Raw genomic sequence first — 15,695 nt, 5'->3', positions numbered from 1 at the left:
TTAGATGTATTATGAGCATTTATAAGAATTGTAAATAGGTTTTTGAGCTCTTTTTCTCATTATTATTTTTCTATGATAACTAACAAAATTAAATTCAAATTATAAAATAGAAAGTAATCAGTAGATCAGTAGCTATTAATATAGATATAAGATGTATTGTGAACATAATTTAGTAATAATAAAAAGCATTTAAAATACAAATCAAAATCAAAATCAATTTTTAAATCAACTTCTATAAATATATTCATGAACATACGGAAATATTTTCGTCATTCAATGAAAGTTCATATTTTGTTTCGAGTTAATTTTGTTTATAAATTTAAAATAGAAGAAAAGTGTGATCATGGAAATTTGAATCCAATGTCATCATTTACATTTCAAGAAACATATCAGTTGATGGATTTCTGTTCTAAACTCCCGACAAATTATATATGCTTGTTTTTTTAAGCTTTTTGATTATAGCATTGATATTTTCGACTTATATTTCAATCTTAAATATCATGAATATCAAACAAACACAACGCTCAGCTCATGTTTTCAAGCACAAAGCATAATCTATTCGCTTTTAGATATAATCGTTAAGCGATATGTACATATTGTTACCAATCAATCATTGGTTAATAAAATATAAAGCATTACATTCAAAAGTTCTATATTTTTTAAACCAGTAATAACCTTTTAAAAACGTTTTTAATTTTACTGAAATGTATAAAGAATTTTCCCATTATTTGCCTACACATTATGATGATATATAATGACGGTTGGATTTATATAGGTTACCCATTCGACAATATCTAAAATCACAAAGACAATATAACGTGTATTTGATCGATTTCGGACAAAATATTAAATGGTTTCACGACGAAACGTGTCTATACAACGAAATTTCCAAATCACAGCGTTGATTTACATATACTACATATAATGGTGTGTTTACACTAGCGATAATTATCTGTGTCCATTGCCAAGAGCGAGTCAATACGTAATACCAGTATTGTACAACACAATGAAGCTTTGAATATTATTGCTATGAGATAATCTGTTTCGGGTGGGTATTAAGGATAATATTTGCGTTGGTCGATTCAAATTGGCGACGATAATATTCATGACTCATATGTATGAGTGATATCATTATTTTATATCTTTGTACATTGAACGGAAATTAACAAAATACGTAACATGCATATGTACAATAAAACGAAAACAGTTTTGTATGCATAATTATAATTGAGAGCTGAATGATTTTCGTCTAATTTACAATATAGCTATATTATGTAACTATTAAAGAGCTATGTACATAGATTATCTCTTGTATGTATATGAATGTGAATATACGTATTTATGTATGTAGTTTGAAGGACCTTTCGAGACAGTAATATATGTAATAATGTCTATATTTACCCTTGGCAATTTGATTTTTCAATGAATATTGTAAATATGATGGGTTTCCATCGTGTCTAATTCAATATAAGCGTAATTATGGCCTTAGAATGTTCTATTACATTTTTATTTATTTATTTGTTTAAGTTTGGGTTTGGATCAATTTGGCATTAAAGGAGTCCCTTATGCACCACAATGGTCGAAAAAATACAGAGAGATGAGAAAAATAAAAATATATGCATACATATATATGTACATACACAGAAAAAAAAATCATTTATACATAAAGTAAAAATATAAAATAATAAAATACAAAACACAAATATCTTGCACCTATAGTTAGCACTGCTATATAAAAAACAGCCGCAAATAATATGCAAAACATCCCTGCGAGGCCCAAATGGAAGAGAGGAGATTAAAATTCCACTCATAAATTACATTAAATTATGAAAATAATGATGAGCACAGGCTACCCCAGACAAACAGGTTAATATAATCTCCAATAACCTATTATTACAACTTGTATAGTAATGCACAAGCTCTTTTAGGGGTAATATTATACATACATATGTATATAATAGAACAAGCGAACATTCAAGACCCAATAACCCTTTATCTTGCATTTTTATATGGAAATTTGACTTCACTAACACATTTCTGGAAAATAAATGCTAATCTAATATATAATTTCAATAAAGACGTTATAGGGCTTAGGATGGGAGAATTGGTGACGTTATCGAAAAAATATAATATTCTATGACGACGATATCGGTTTTGATTCCTTTTTCTTTTCCTGTTCTGGATTCTTAAATCAGTTCCGTATGCGTATTCCTTTTTCAGTTCCTTTCAGTTCAAATTCCTGTTTCAGTTCCGGATCTGGATTCTTGTTTCAGTTCCGGATCCCGATTCAGTTTTACTAGCTTTGTCTTACTTCGCTTTCGATTTTTACGTCTGATTTCGTTTGACAAAATTTGGGTTCTTATCTGATCGTTTTCGAACTTTGCTATTTTGCTCGGTTTGGTCATCAATATATGTGGAAATCAAGTCCGCTACTACGATGGTGAAAAATAATCGTAATAGACACGTTTTAAAATACTCCATCATCTTTCTCGGTGACGTCTATTGTCCACATTGCCACATTTGTCCATACTGTTCCGATCTTTTTTTCCCTTTTCTCCACCCTCTTGCTATGTCAGATTTTAATTGTTTAAACGTCTATAACTTTTTTGTTTTTTCTCTCTATATTTTATAAAAGTTGCTTTATAGGTTTTCATTATCTCTCAGATATATTTTTAGTTCACTCAAAGTCTTGTTCAGTTCTGGATCCCCATTCTTTTTCAGTTCTAGATCCTGATTCATTTTTCACTTCCGGATCCGCATTTTTTTTCAGTACCGGATTTGGATTCCTATTTCAGTTCCAGATCAGGATGATTTTTTCAGTTCCGGTTATGTGTGTGTAATTCATTTCTGGTTGTCGTTCTTTTTTTTTTCGATTCAAATAAATTTAATAAAAAACAAATGAATGTTTATATAAAATAAAACTATTCAAATAAATTTAATAAAATGTTTACTATTAGATTTGCCATGTTTAAGCGGGTTATATTACAAATACCGAAGGAAGCCCGGGTAAAACGACTAGTTAATAATAATTACGTTAACAGCAGGTTCTGAATTTTGAACAAGGGTTTTCGAGAACCATTTGGAGCCTACTGGAGGACAGCACTGTATGTATGTATGTATGTATTTTAATAATAAAAGCAATTAAAACTTTCATAATAGTCAATTTTGATGGTGAATAAATTAAAATACGAGCGAGGTTTGATACGTTTCCGCCTGTTGTATCAAAATCGATAAAGTCAACATTGCGAAGATGGCGTAAAAAAATCGAAACCGCAAGCTATGAAACAAGGACTAGGGGGAAAAAAACACCTAAAGCGATTAGAATCCCTCGTAAGGAGGGTGTCGATCGATCAAAACTCGTCAAGATGTCCCTTTGATTACCACCGATGGGAAAAATGAACGAGCCGGCAGGGGTCGAGATACGGGATGGGAAAATCGAGACGGGTGGGTGGGGAGGGGGGGAGGGGGGGAGGATGAGGTGAGAACGCGAAAAAGAAGCAGTCCCCGTTTCCCGCCAATCCAATTAATTTCCCGGGATGGGAGCATTCGTCTTCCGCTTTTGTTTTTCGCAGGGAAACATTAATTTCCCGGTGCGCAGGCGCGAGATCACACTTCCGGTTCAGCCTCGGGCTGCGACGAGACGCGGTTCCACTCGTTATCTATTATGCTAACGCAATGGAGACGACCTCGTTAACGTCGCGAATCCGTTAAACGGGGAGTGTCGAGCTTATCAAAGCTTTTTCAACTATGGCATCGACCTGTTTTGTACGCACGTACATACATACTACGAGTCAACCGGATGTTGGGTTTTCCCCGGCATGCGTTGCATGCCACAATAACGCGTGCAATTCCCGTTCCTGTTCTCGTTCCCGTTCGACAGACATTCAATTTTATGTATAGATATATTTGTTGACATGGGTCATCCGCTGTGTGTTTGTAGTACAGCCCTGAAAGGTCAGTACATTCGAGTGCGAGGTAGGCGTGGCGCGATTATTGTCACACTCGCGGCGAGATGCGTTGGGGTAGCTTTACTTTCGCGTCAGTAAAATTATTATTAAGAGTTACGAATATTATTATTAAGAGGTTTTTCCCCGTTTTTTTTTTTAATTATATTCCCGAACATGCATACAAAAAATCTTGAAAGTTCCATTGTAATCGGTTCAGTGGCTTAGTAGCCTATTCGAGACACACACACACACACACACACACACACACAAACATTCAATTTTATATATTATATATATATTTTTATTTATTTTTTACATATATACCAGGAAGGCCCTACAGGTAACCCCAATGCGCCTTCCTGGCCAATTACAAACATTGCAGCATTTTATTTTATTATACAAGTCGCTGAATTACGAGACACTGAAAAACTCGCAAATTAACGAGACATCTATGAATTGTACATACATTTTATAGTACATTAATCAATCTCAAATAGTGTTGACATAGTAGGTAGGATGGTTTTCAGCCAATTTTTTATCGGGAACCGTTTCAACAATGAAATCAGAGAAAATTGGCAAACTCTGATAGGAAACGATCGACCTTGAGTCACAAATATCCAGGCCTGACCAGCAGCACTACAGATATACTCTTAAAAATTCTTTTCAATCGAGGTCAGCTCATGGGATCGAACCCGGCGCGTCTCGACGCTAAGCAGAAGCTTAATGACCAAGTTATGCTGCTATATAGATATAGATATAGACAGCATTTTCGATACAATTTGAGCGCAAATGTATGGAAACTTGCACAAGACTAAAGTTCTACTTCCGGTTATAGATTAGAATTTCAGTAACCGAAAGTTTCAGTTTGATAGGACAACGGTATTCAAAAAACCCCGAAAATACACAGACATACATACACACAGACACACAGATACACACACACATTTTTTCTAGATCATGAAATCGTGATCAGTGATCGATTCTGAGTGAAAATCTCGAGTTCGAATTTTTGCATGATCAAAAAACTTCATCAAATGAACAATTTTGAAATGAGAATCATTTTGAATACATCAATTTATGAAATAAATAATATTAGTAAAATCCTAGAATATTCATAATGGATTAAGTTAGAACGAAAGTGCTTAGATTGCCTACACAAAATACAATTTTAAATACTCTATAATGTATTTAATACAGTTTAAAACTGATATAAATTAATTAAAAATAAATTTGATTTATTTTCAAAACAAAAACATTTTTTTTTAAATTTTTACTTCATAGTTATAGTTAAGAACACTGAAGACGTTGGTTTATTTACTTTAATCAACAAAATTCTAAATTAGAGGCTAAATAAATATATTTTAATTTGCTATTATATATTTAAATTTAATAAGGATCACATGAAATTTCAAATTAATTTTCATATTATGAAATTAAAATAATAACGCCTTATTTTTGATTAGCCTTCAATTTAAACTAAAAATATGAGTATCGAGAGGAATTTAATTTATTTCGAAAATGAACGAAAGGGAAACTTTACATTTCAACGCTCGTTAAATGTGCTCTGAAAATTCTGCTCGGAGTTTTCCACTGTATAATAATATGAGAATCCATATTTTCTAGACAAAATATTATATCGAGGGAAGGAAACTGACCGGTTAAATATTTTCTACATTTATACATTTGAAAATTTCACTCGAGAGTCATGGCCTCCGGAAAACTCTATGAATGAAAACTCCCTTCCGTATCACGACCATTTTCAACAAAAAAAAACTTTCCCCTATTACCAGAAAACATTTTAAATCACTTATATATGTATGTATATTCATACAGATAAAAAAAATATTCACATTCAAAAAGTATCATATTATCACGTCAACAAACCCTTAGGCATATTTATTTGTATACGTTTTATAAATAATAATCTGATATATAAAGTTGGCATCGAATAATTATTTTGCAAATATCGTTATACTGGAAGTGTTTATTAAATATTTTATGACTTAATATCGGAAATTTTTATATTTGAATGTGTCAATTACATATGAATACATCTAAATTGACTTTAATGTGATCATCAGACTTAAATTGAAAGAAAACAACATAATGGGCTTTGGTTTTAACTTAACGGCGTCACATATCATATAAGTTATCAAACGATCCGATCTTATTTACATTCATTTCTTTTATATGATCAATGAATTTCAACGGTTGTATTAAAATATATTAGAATGAAGTAATTCAGATTGAAATTATATTTGTTTCAAAAATCGTCCTTCTCTGTCAATCGGTTTTTTCTCTCTCAAACTTAAGACAAACTTTGAGGTTATGTACATACGTCAACTCCGAAGAAACAAATTCTATGATCATAATTAAAAAAACCACACAGTCCAAGAAGACCATCGTATTTGATGATATGTAATTTAGTATAACTAATTATATGTAAATCTGTATGAAGTAGCATGATATAAATGACAGATATAAACGCAGATATAAATGACAGAACCCGAATGGGAGCGTGAGACTGACTTAAAACTGTTCATACGTGTCTAGACAATAGATACATAAATGGATTTGGTAAGCAGTCGTGAGCAACTTGTCCTTTATAAGGAGGTATGTACATACCCAATATCAGATTATTCTGGAGCAAGCGTTGGATCCGTGTGGACCTCCTGAATTATTCAAGTAAATGCTGTGAAGCGACTTTGGCCTTTTATTTGGATCCTGAACACCGGCTGGACACCAGCGCCTTGACCATACAAATGTATTACATTTCTCCCTTCCTCAATTATGGCACTGGATAAATTATTTTTTAATATGCTATGGATATCCACCATAGGCATGTTTCTATCTTTTTATTTTTTTTATTAGTTATTTTTTATAAGAGCTAAGAGCCACCAAATATCTATAAAATCGCCTCGTTTTTACAACCACGAAAAGAGTCCAGCGTGCTAATTTAACGGTTGATTTTTAAAAAAATACGAAAACACAAACATAAAAAATATTTTTCTCATACCGATGATAATTTTTTTTTTAAATTGGTCCACTTTCAGAGGAGCAAACTGGAGAATACGAATCCTCGATTTTGTCGATTTAAAATAGGTATTATCTGGTCGAGGCGCAACATTCACTCAATATATATATTGATATATATTGTCGCATTCACTCAATATATATATATCGAAGAAAGGAACGGTAACAAAATTAAGGTTTTGGGTATCCAATCCTCTTAACTAGCCAGCAGAATAGAACCCAAATTTAGTCAGATGAAAAAATCGAAAGAGGCTAGTAATAAAAACAGAAAGAATATTCGGATCGCCTTTTAATATAGGTACATACATAAAATACGGTTATGTTTTCAATATTTAATTACGAGATGTATTACTACGAAGATTGAAGACGGCATTGAGGCCGGAAAAACAGCCATTGTAGCCGTGACGAGAGCGGAAAAACTCGGGTCATTTATTACATGCGCATGTTTATTTTATGAAGACTATTATTTCGCGTCCGAAACGAAATGAATACGAAATGAACTGAAGATAATAAGATTAATGTGAAGTGGATTTCGTTCGCACACATTCAATTTCACATTTTCTACGTCAAGTACATACAGGTATGTATGTATGTGTACGAATTTAATGTTCGATGGTTATTATTTAAGCTCGGTTATTGTTAAGTTTGAGTCAGAAAGTGAACTGAAATCTTAATCCAGGCCCGCGCGTTTCCCACAATGGCGAGGACTGATCTCTCGTCTCTCGCGTATGCAAAATATGTACATCCTGGGGGCTCAGCGAATAAATTTTCACGGCCCCCATGGTTTCGCGGTTGAACGTTTTCTTCGTGGCCATTGTTCCTTGGATTTTCAGCTGTAAAGTAACGTCGGTGACGTTTCGCTATTCCTTTTGTTTCGCCACTAAGCGGACGGAGGAAAATGCTTGTGTAGTCGAGAAGCGCATTTGGTGACATCAACGCGCGAATTTCCCGACGGATGCAAAAAGGGGAGTGGAAAATTTCAATCCAAACCTCGGTAAATTCAATTATTTCATTTGAAGTCGAATTTTAATAAACATCTATTGTGAATTTTTGACATTTGTTATTTCATAGAACATGAATAATCTGTAAATTTCATAGATGAGTGCACTTATACAACTAATCAATACAACAATATATTATATAGGTGCACTAGTTGTTTTACCCGGCTTCGCTCAGTATTTTCAAGATAAACAGATTTGTTTTTGATGTTCTCAACCAAAAATACTTACATACAAGGCGTCTTTCGAAATTGTATAATAGATAAGCATTTCATACAATGCGAAAAATTAATATTATGTATTAGATGTATTATGAACATTTATAAGGATTGTAAATAGGTTTTTGAGCTCTTTTTCCTATTATGCTTTAGATTAACATTTGAATAATATAATACGGTGATTACTAACCAAATTAAATTAAATTTTAAAATAGAAAATGATCAGTAGATCAGTAGCTATTAAAATAGATATAAGATGTATTGTGAACATAATTTCGTAATAATAAAAAGCATTTAAAAAATCAAAAAAATACAATGCGAATTCATACAAACATCCACATCTATGGAGAAATTTTTGCAGCATTTTATAATTAAATTGGCGAACCTCAAGATGCTGAATTACTTGAGATTAGCAAGAGAGATTGGAAAGGAGATGCCCGGTTTACAGGAATATATGCCCGGTTTCAATGAAAATTAAAGAAAAATTTGGCAAAATCTGATAAGAAACGATCGATCTGGAGTCACAAACTAAATACGGGCCAGCAGCGGGATTTTTGTGGGACTCGAACCCGTGACCACTCTTCTCGAAAGCATAATATGCTAACCACTAGTCCACGCTGCTGGTTATATATTATATTATACTTCAAAATTTTTATTTTGGTTTATTTAATTGCGGAACTAAACAAAAAGATTGTTATATAATTGTGTTGTGAAGAGCATATATATTTTAATGTTTGAAACAAATAAAAGAAAAAGCGATTTAGAGTAAATTGCCAATCTTAAACTCATTTTATTATATTACTGGTGTTACTGCCCGTTGAAATTTCAAAGGGTGGCTTAGGAAACAAATTGATACATGATTTAAAATAAAGTTACAATACGCATAGTAATAATTAATCGGAATCGGAAGTAAAATAGAAATCGGGAATCGGAACTGAAACAAGGATCGGTATCCGGAGTCTGCCTAACACTAAGAGGCGCCGGGTTCGATCCCATGATCTGAAAATAATTTTTCTTAGAAAAAAGAGTGTATTTGTAGTGCTGCTGGTCAGACCTGGATATTTGTGACTCTTGGTTGATTGTTTCCTATCAGAGTTTGCCAATTTTCTTTGACGTCATTGTTGAAACGGTTCCCGATTAAAAATTGGCTAAAATCCTTCCTACCTATGTACTATGTCACCACTATTTGAGTATGATTAATTCATAGATGTCTATTTAATTTGCAAGCTTTCAGTGTCTCGTAATTCAGTGACTTGTATAATAAAAATGCTGTGTTATTCACAATTGGCCAGAAAGGCGCATTGGGGTTTACCAGTAAGGCCTTCCTGGTATAAAAATGTAATAACATATGCATATATACATATGTATATGCAAAGTCTCTTTCGATTTGTAATTTAAATCAAGTGGGAAAAATTAGAAAAATACTAAGCACACCCAAAAATTTAAAACATTTTAATAAATTAACATTATATTTTAATTAAATAGAAGAAATAACCTTGAACGTAGTAGTTTACACGTGCAAATGAAATAATTTGAGAAACACGCGTTTGTATATATGTACATATGTAATATCCAATAACGCGTGACGACAACACGCGTTACGTGTCGTTTCATTACGATTCGAGACAAGAGCGTTGCCGAGCTTTTCCGCTTTTCCGCGCCAGTTATTCAACGCGGGCCATATGAATGGACCGGCACTGGAAAAGCGGGATTGGGGGAGGGGGAGGGGTGGGATAGGGTGGGTTTATAGGTGCTGTTTTTGCCCCTGTGTGCTGCCGTCGTGTTTTTTAAAAGGGAAAGCAATTTCAATTTTCATAGTCGCTCTTCAAAGGAGAGAACTGTTTGCTTTTGACGCAGTACAAATGTAGCTTTGTTGGAGTCAATGCGCCAACGTAATTTACAGGTGAAAGAGGGAAATTAATCCCTTTAAATCCCGTTCTAGGGCTTGTCCTGCTTTAAAAGCAATTAAAAATGTCCTCCCCTTTTATTCAATTAAAAGATACATTTCGCTGACAAGTTCCGCGTATTTGCATAAGCTGATCTTGGATTTGAATATGTTTGACAGTTTATCGAACGCTTTATGACGAAATGTTTTTATATTATGAACCTATGAGAGGCTTGTAGTCTTGTTACTATAATGTAGAACTTCTGCAATGTAGATAAATTGGTTTAAAAAACATGCCCCCTTTATTTTATATGAAATAGTCTTCCCATTGAAAAAAAATGATCAAAAAACAGAATAAAGTTAAGTGTTTCATATGAAGTTGGTAAAATAAACATAAATAATTGGTCTCTCGGGTAAATATAACTATATTGTATAATACGAGTCCATTACCAAAATTTAATTTGTTTTCTATTTGGCCTCTCTCGGGTTCATACCCGTGTAATTTATTTATTTAAAAATATTTGCGTAGGCGGGAAACATGGTCTCATGGGTTTTTTGTGTATCAAAAAAATGTGTAAAAAAAAGGATAAGATGGAAATAAAATAGTTACAGCCATATTAAAAATAAAAAAAAACTGAATCTGGTGAGTATTTGAAAAGGTTTATATTCGTTTATAAATTTGACTTGATTTTTTTTTACCTTATTAAATCACCTTTCATTTTCCTCGTCTCTTAGTAAAGAATCAGTATACGTATTATTATTCCATCTTGATATGATATCAAAAATAAGTTAATTATTAATTACTGGTACCAGCAGTTCTATAAATAAATCACCAAGCTTTTATGTCACGATTCGCAAACATAATTCGATGAATTTGATTACAAAAGAACAATCCGGAAATAATTTATTTTATGCGAGTTCATTTTATTCAGTTTCCTTCATTAGTATGATAATATTAATTTGAACAAAAACAAACAAAACTCAAGAATTCAACAAACAGAGGAGTGAGTCAATGCTAATTCGTATTGCTCATAATAAAATATTGCTCATTTTAAGAAAATGTCAAAAGATGCTCAGTTCTTGAACGGGGCAAGCTTGTTGTTTTTTTCATGAAATCAATGGAAAAAACTTATCAAATGCTATTTTGGAGTAAATGTCGAATTTCAGCTTTAGAAAATCATAAGAATCATATTAGTATTTTAGACATTTTTGATGACGTAAGTTGAAATGTATATGATATTATATTTATAACCAAAACTACTGATTTTAATTTATTTAATAACAAACATATGTGTGTACATCATATGTGCAATGATTGGAATTACCCCAACGCGACACATACGGATAGATAATTTTTGTACATAAATAGTAACTATTTTACATAACAGGACATTCGTAGAATAAAATTGAGACATCTATGGATAGCCAACAAAAATTTTGATACATAGCAAATTTACGAAAAATTCATTTTGTCGGTAGCATTTTATAAGTTTCAACAAATGAGAGATGCCAATAACTCGAATTTTTGAGAAACTGGAGGGGAGAATATCGATTTATTGGATCCGTCACAACAATAAGGTAAATAAGCTTATGGTAAAAAACTAAATGTATGTAAGCTTATTGTAAATCATATTAACAATTAGATGCAACATAACTTCTTATTGAATACTTATCTCGCAGATAAAACCGACTGAGGAGATATACAGTGAAATGTCAAATTTGACATATTTGGCCAAAAATCATTATATATCGTGTATTACATTACATGAATCTAGACGCCAAATTTGAAATTTTTATATACATATGAGAGTTAAAACTATAAATATTTAAATATTAGAGATAACGAGAACCTATAGAGCAAATTTTATAAAATATAGAGTGAATTATAGGCGTTTAAACAATTAAAATCTGAAATAGCAAATCAATTCGAAAAGGTTGAAGATAGATTATGGTAGCCTTACGTACCGTCATAAACGTCACCGTATCCGAGATTCTGGATATTTGTTACGCATTGTATACGATATTTTATCTCCAACGTAATGGCAGACGATACATTTACGTATATTGATGACCAAAATGAGCAATATGGCAAAGTATGAAAACGATCGGATAAGAGATAAAAATGACCACTGACACGAAAGCCATGTGAAACGTAAAGGAGGTATGTAAAAAAAACATAATCGATCTGTGTTTTAATAACCGCAAGATTTCACCAGCAGCGTATTTAGTCAGGAATTGAACTCACAGCCTCTCTAATGGTATGTAATAACTCTACCAGTACACTACGTTGTGGCATTATAATACATATATATAAATTAAGTCACAACGAAATAAAAATATTCAAAATAAATTAGCAACCCACAAATATTTAAAATAGATTTATTTAGTATAGTGTTTCGACAGCCTATTCAAAAATACAAATTTAAACACTTTATATATGTACATATGTATGAATACGAAATCACTTTTAAAATTGTTTTCCTTTATGGGCGAATTATAGCGGTGTATCGGCGCGTGAGATTTACTTAGCATAAATTTGCCGCAAAGTAAACGATAAATTTCTACAACCTGTGCAAATATTGTGTAAAGGCATGCGCTCACGCATAACAACAATACCCGAAAAGTTCGTGCCAACCAAATAAAATCGAATTAATAATAACTTTTTCGCTACAGCACATATTATACGTACATACGTACAGGTGCGAGTTTGCACATATGAGGAAACACCCACCTTTGTACACTGGGGTAATTTTCCGCTTCAATTACAAGTTGAAAAGCGAGGAGAGGTCACGGGGATGGGGGCAGGGCGGGAAAGGGGTGGAAAACAGCTTCAAAACACTGCGAATTAATTTTCCGATCGGAACGCTAACGCAAATAAAACTTTTCACCGAACGGAAAAGAGAGAGAGAGAGAGAGCGAGCGATTTCTAATTTGCGAATACGTCAACTCCTGATCTTTTGTACAACTACGTAATTCACTCAGTAGAGTATTTGATTTCAGACTTAGCTTAGTGGTCTAGGATTCAAATCCTAGCACAGATCTGAATAAACATTAGTTTGTTCATAACTATTACACTTAAATCCACTGCTAAAGCTATTGTTTACCAATAGAGAAGTTCTAGGAATCAAAAAGTTTGTTCGATTTTATCTATAATTACAAGTTGAGAACATCCATCACTGCTAGCATGATATGGATGGTTAGAGTTTGCCAATTTATCCAACTTAAGTGTTGTGACATTTCTTATAAATCCCTTCTCTCTCTCTTTCTTTCTCATTTTGTTCGCAGAAATTTTTTGACTGTTGCAAGCATTATATGCTTGTTGTTTTGCGGATTGCCGTGTGCAAATTTGCGGTTAAAAAACACAGTTATACAAAATGTCAATTTAAGGTTACCTATTATTAAAATATGGCATAAAATAGCAACAGATTAGCATGTAGAGTTTTCAACTGAGGGGTCATGGGTTCATTCCCTAGCTTCTTATCAGAGTTTGCCAATTTTATCTGATCATTGTTGAAACGGTTCCTCAAAATTGGCAAAAATCATCTTTCCTGTTGTTCCACAAATCTTCTGTATTTATTTTGTGTATAATTTGTAAAAATTGTGTACAAAATCTAAATCCATAGATGTCTCAATGAATTAATTCTGTGATTAATTAATTAATTGTTATTTCATGTTCTTCAGCTTCTGGGAATATAATGATTTATGTAATAATAAAATGCTGCATTTTTTGTAGTTAATTGTCCAGGAATTGGGTCTTCCTGTCAAGCCTTCCTGGTATATATCAAATTGAAAATAAAATAATCAGCGATAAAATCGCATACATGCTTTCAACTAACAAGTAAACAAACTCTTAATCAGTGAGCTATGCTTATTATGATTGTAGCTCTCGATTACATATTCCGAATAATATTATACGCAATATACATATATGCAAATACTGGCATAATATGTATGTATATATAGAAACGACGAGACTTTCGTGTCATAAAAATAATATATTGATGACCAAACCGAGCAAAATCACAAAGTCTGTTAACGATCGGAAGAGTGTGTATAAAAACCCAAATTTTATCAGACGAAAAATCGAAAGCAACCTGATATGAGGCTTGTACATAAAAAGGCTATATTGAATATTGAACCTCAATATACATACATATGTACATATCATACAAAATATAATGTCTGCTCTTACTATTCTGTAAGTCTATTTCTGCAGTCTGTTCATACGTAAAAGCAGACTTATTACATTTTATCGAATTACTTAGGAAACTTAACACGTGTCTCACACGAAGCTGCAAAGCCTGAAATCCTGAATATATTACATATAATACAACACAGACCGCGAACTGTCGGTTGAGAGCCGCTGTCGTCGGTCTCATTACTCAAGTGAGGGGACATTACGTTTAATTACAGGTGAGAGTCGGGTCTGAGAAGAATTTTGGTCCAACGTAAGATCCCACGTGTACAAAGCACCACGTACTCGTGTATACATTATATAATATAATACATCCAAGTTTACGACGTATTCTTGTAAGCGCACTGGAGGCTTTTGCGGAAGTGGCCAGGGGTGGGTGTGGGTTCTATTAAATCATTAATTAAAATCACGTTATCCGACCGGCCACATTACGTTTTATTTATGTGTATAAATTTCGGTAAGCCCCGAAAATTGGGGCAAGTTTTGGGTGAGCTCGGGCAAGTCATTTTTTAATATGGCTTCGGCCAATCACTTGCAATCGAAATTGCAACAAATGTTATATATGTATATTTGGTTCAAACATCCCTTATCTCTGTCTATTGTTTCGATAGAAAGGTTCATTATTCTCCTTGTATAGTACCGCTTAAAAGAAAGTATACATTGATGTACATAGCTATCACTGTTTGATATATTAAGCCTATATAGATTAGAAAGTTTGTTTTGGAGAAATAAAGTTTAGTGTTTGTTCGATATTGATGATGTTTACGATTGAAATACGAGTCGAAAATATCACTGCTTTAATCAAAAAGCTTAAAAAAACAAGCATATATAATTTTTCGGGAGTTTAGAACATAAATCCACCAACTGATATATTTCTTGAAACGTTAATGATGATATTGGGTTCAAATTTCCATAATCAAACTTTTCTTCTATTCCAAATTTATTAAATCGAAACAAAATGTGAACTTTCATTGAATGCCGAAAATATATCCGTATGTTCATGTATATATTTGTAGACGTTATATAATATGTATTTTTACATTAAAAATGTTATAATCATTGATTCTACAAATCAAACTATGCTGAAAATATTAAGTACTAACTTAAATACTAGGTTTCAACTAATATTTATTTTGCATTTTTAAATGCTTTTTATTATTACGAAATTATGTTCAAAATACATCTTATATGTATTTTAATAGCTACTGATCTACTGATCATTTTCTATTTTATAATTTTAATTTAATTTGGTTAGTAATCATAGTATTATATTATTCAAAGTTAATGTACAGCATAATAGGAAAAAGAGCACAAAAACTTATTTACAATTCTTATAAATGCTCATAATCTATCAAATACATAATATTAATTGAAGACTATCTAAAGTCGATGACCTAAAGCAGATTGTGTATTGGTAAT

General features: G+C 32.4%; 1 protein-coding gene across 1 annotated transcript in view; it reads right to left on the bottom strand.

Moving 5' to 3' along the window:
* The window catches only part of vex (somatomedin B and thrombospondin type 1 domain containing protein vexed), a 188,962-nt gene that overhangs the window by 67,481 nt on the left and 105,786 nt on the right, over nt 1–15,695 (bottom strand). The window lies entirely within an intron of this gene.

The sequence above is a fragment of the Arctopsyche grandis genome, chromosome 10 (genome assembly GCF_051622035.1).
Source record: "Arctopsyche grandis isolate Sample6627 chromosome 10, ASM5162203v2, whole genome shotgun sequence".
In the NCBI taxonomy this organism is placed as follows: Eukaryota; Metazoa; Arthropoda; class Insecta; order Trichoptera; family Hydropsychidae; genus Arctopsyche; species Arctopsyche grandis.
This window is presented reverse-complemented; position numbering and strand designations above follow the sequence as displayed.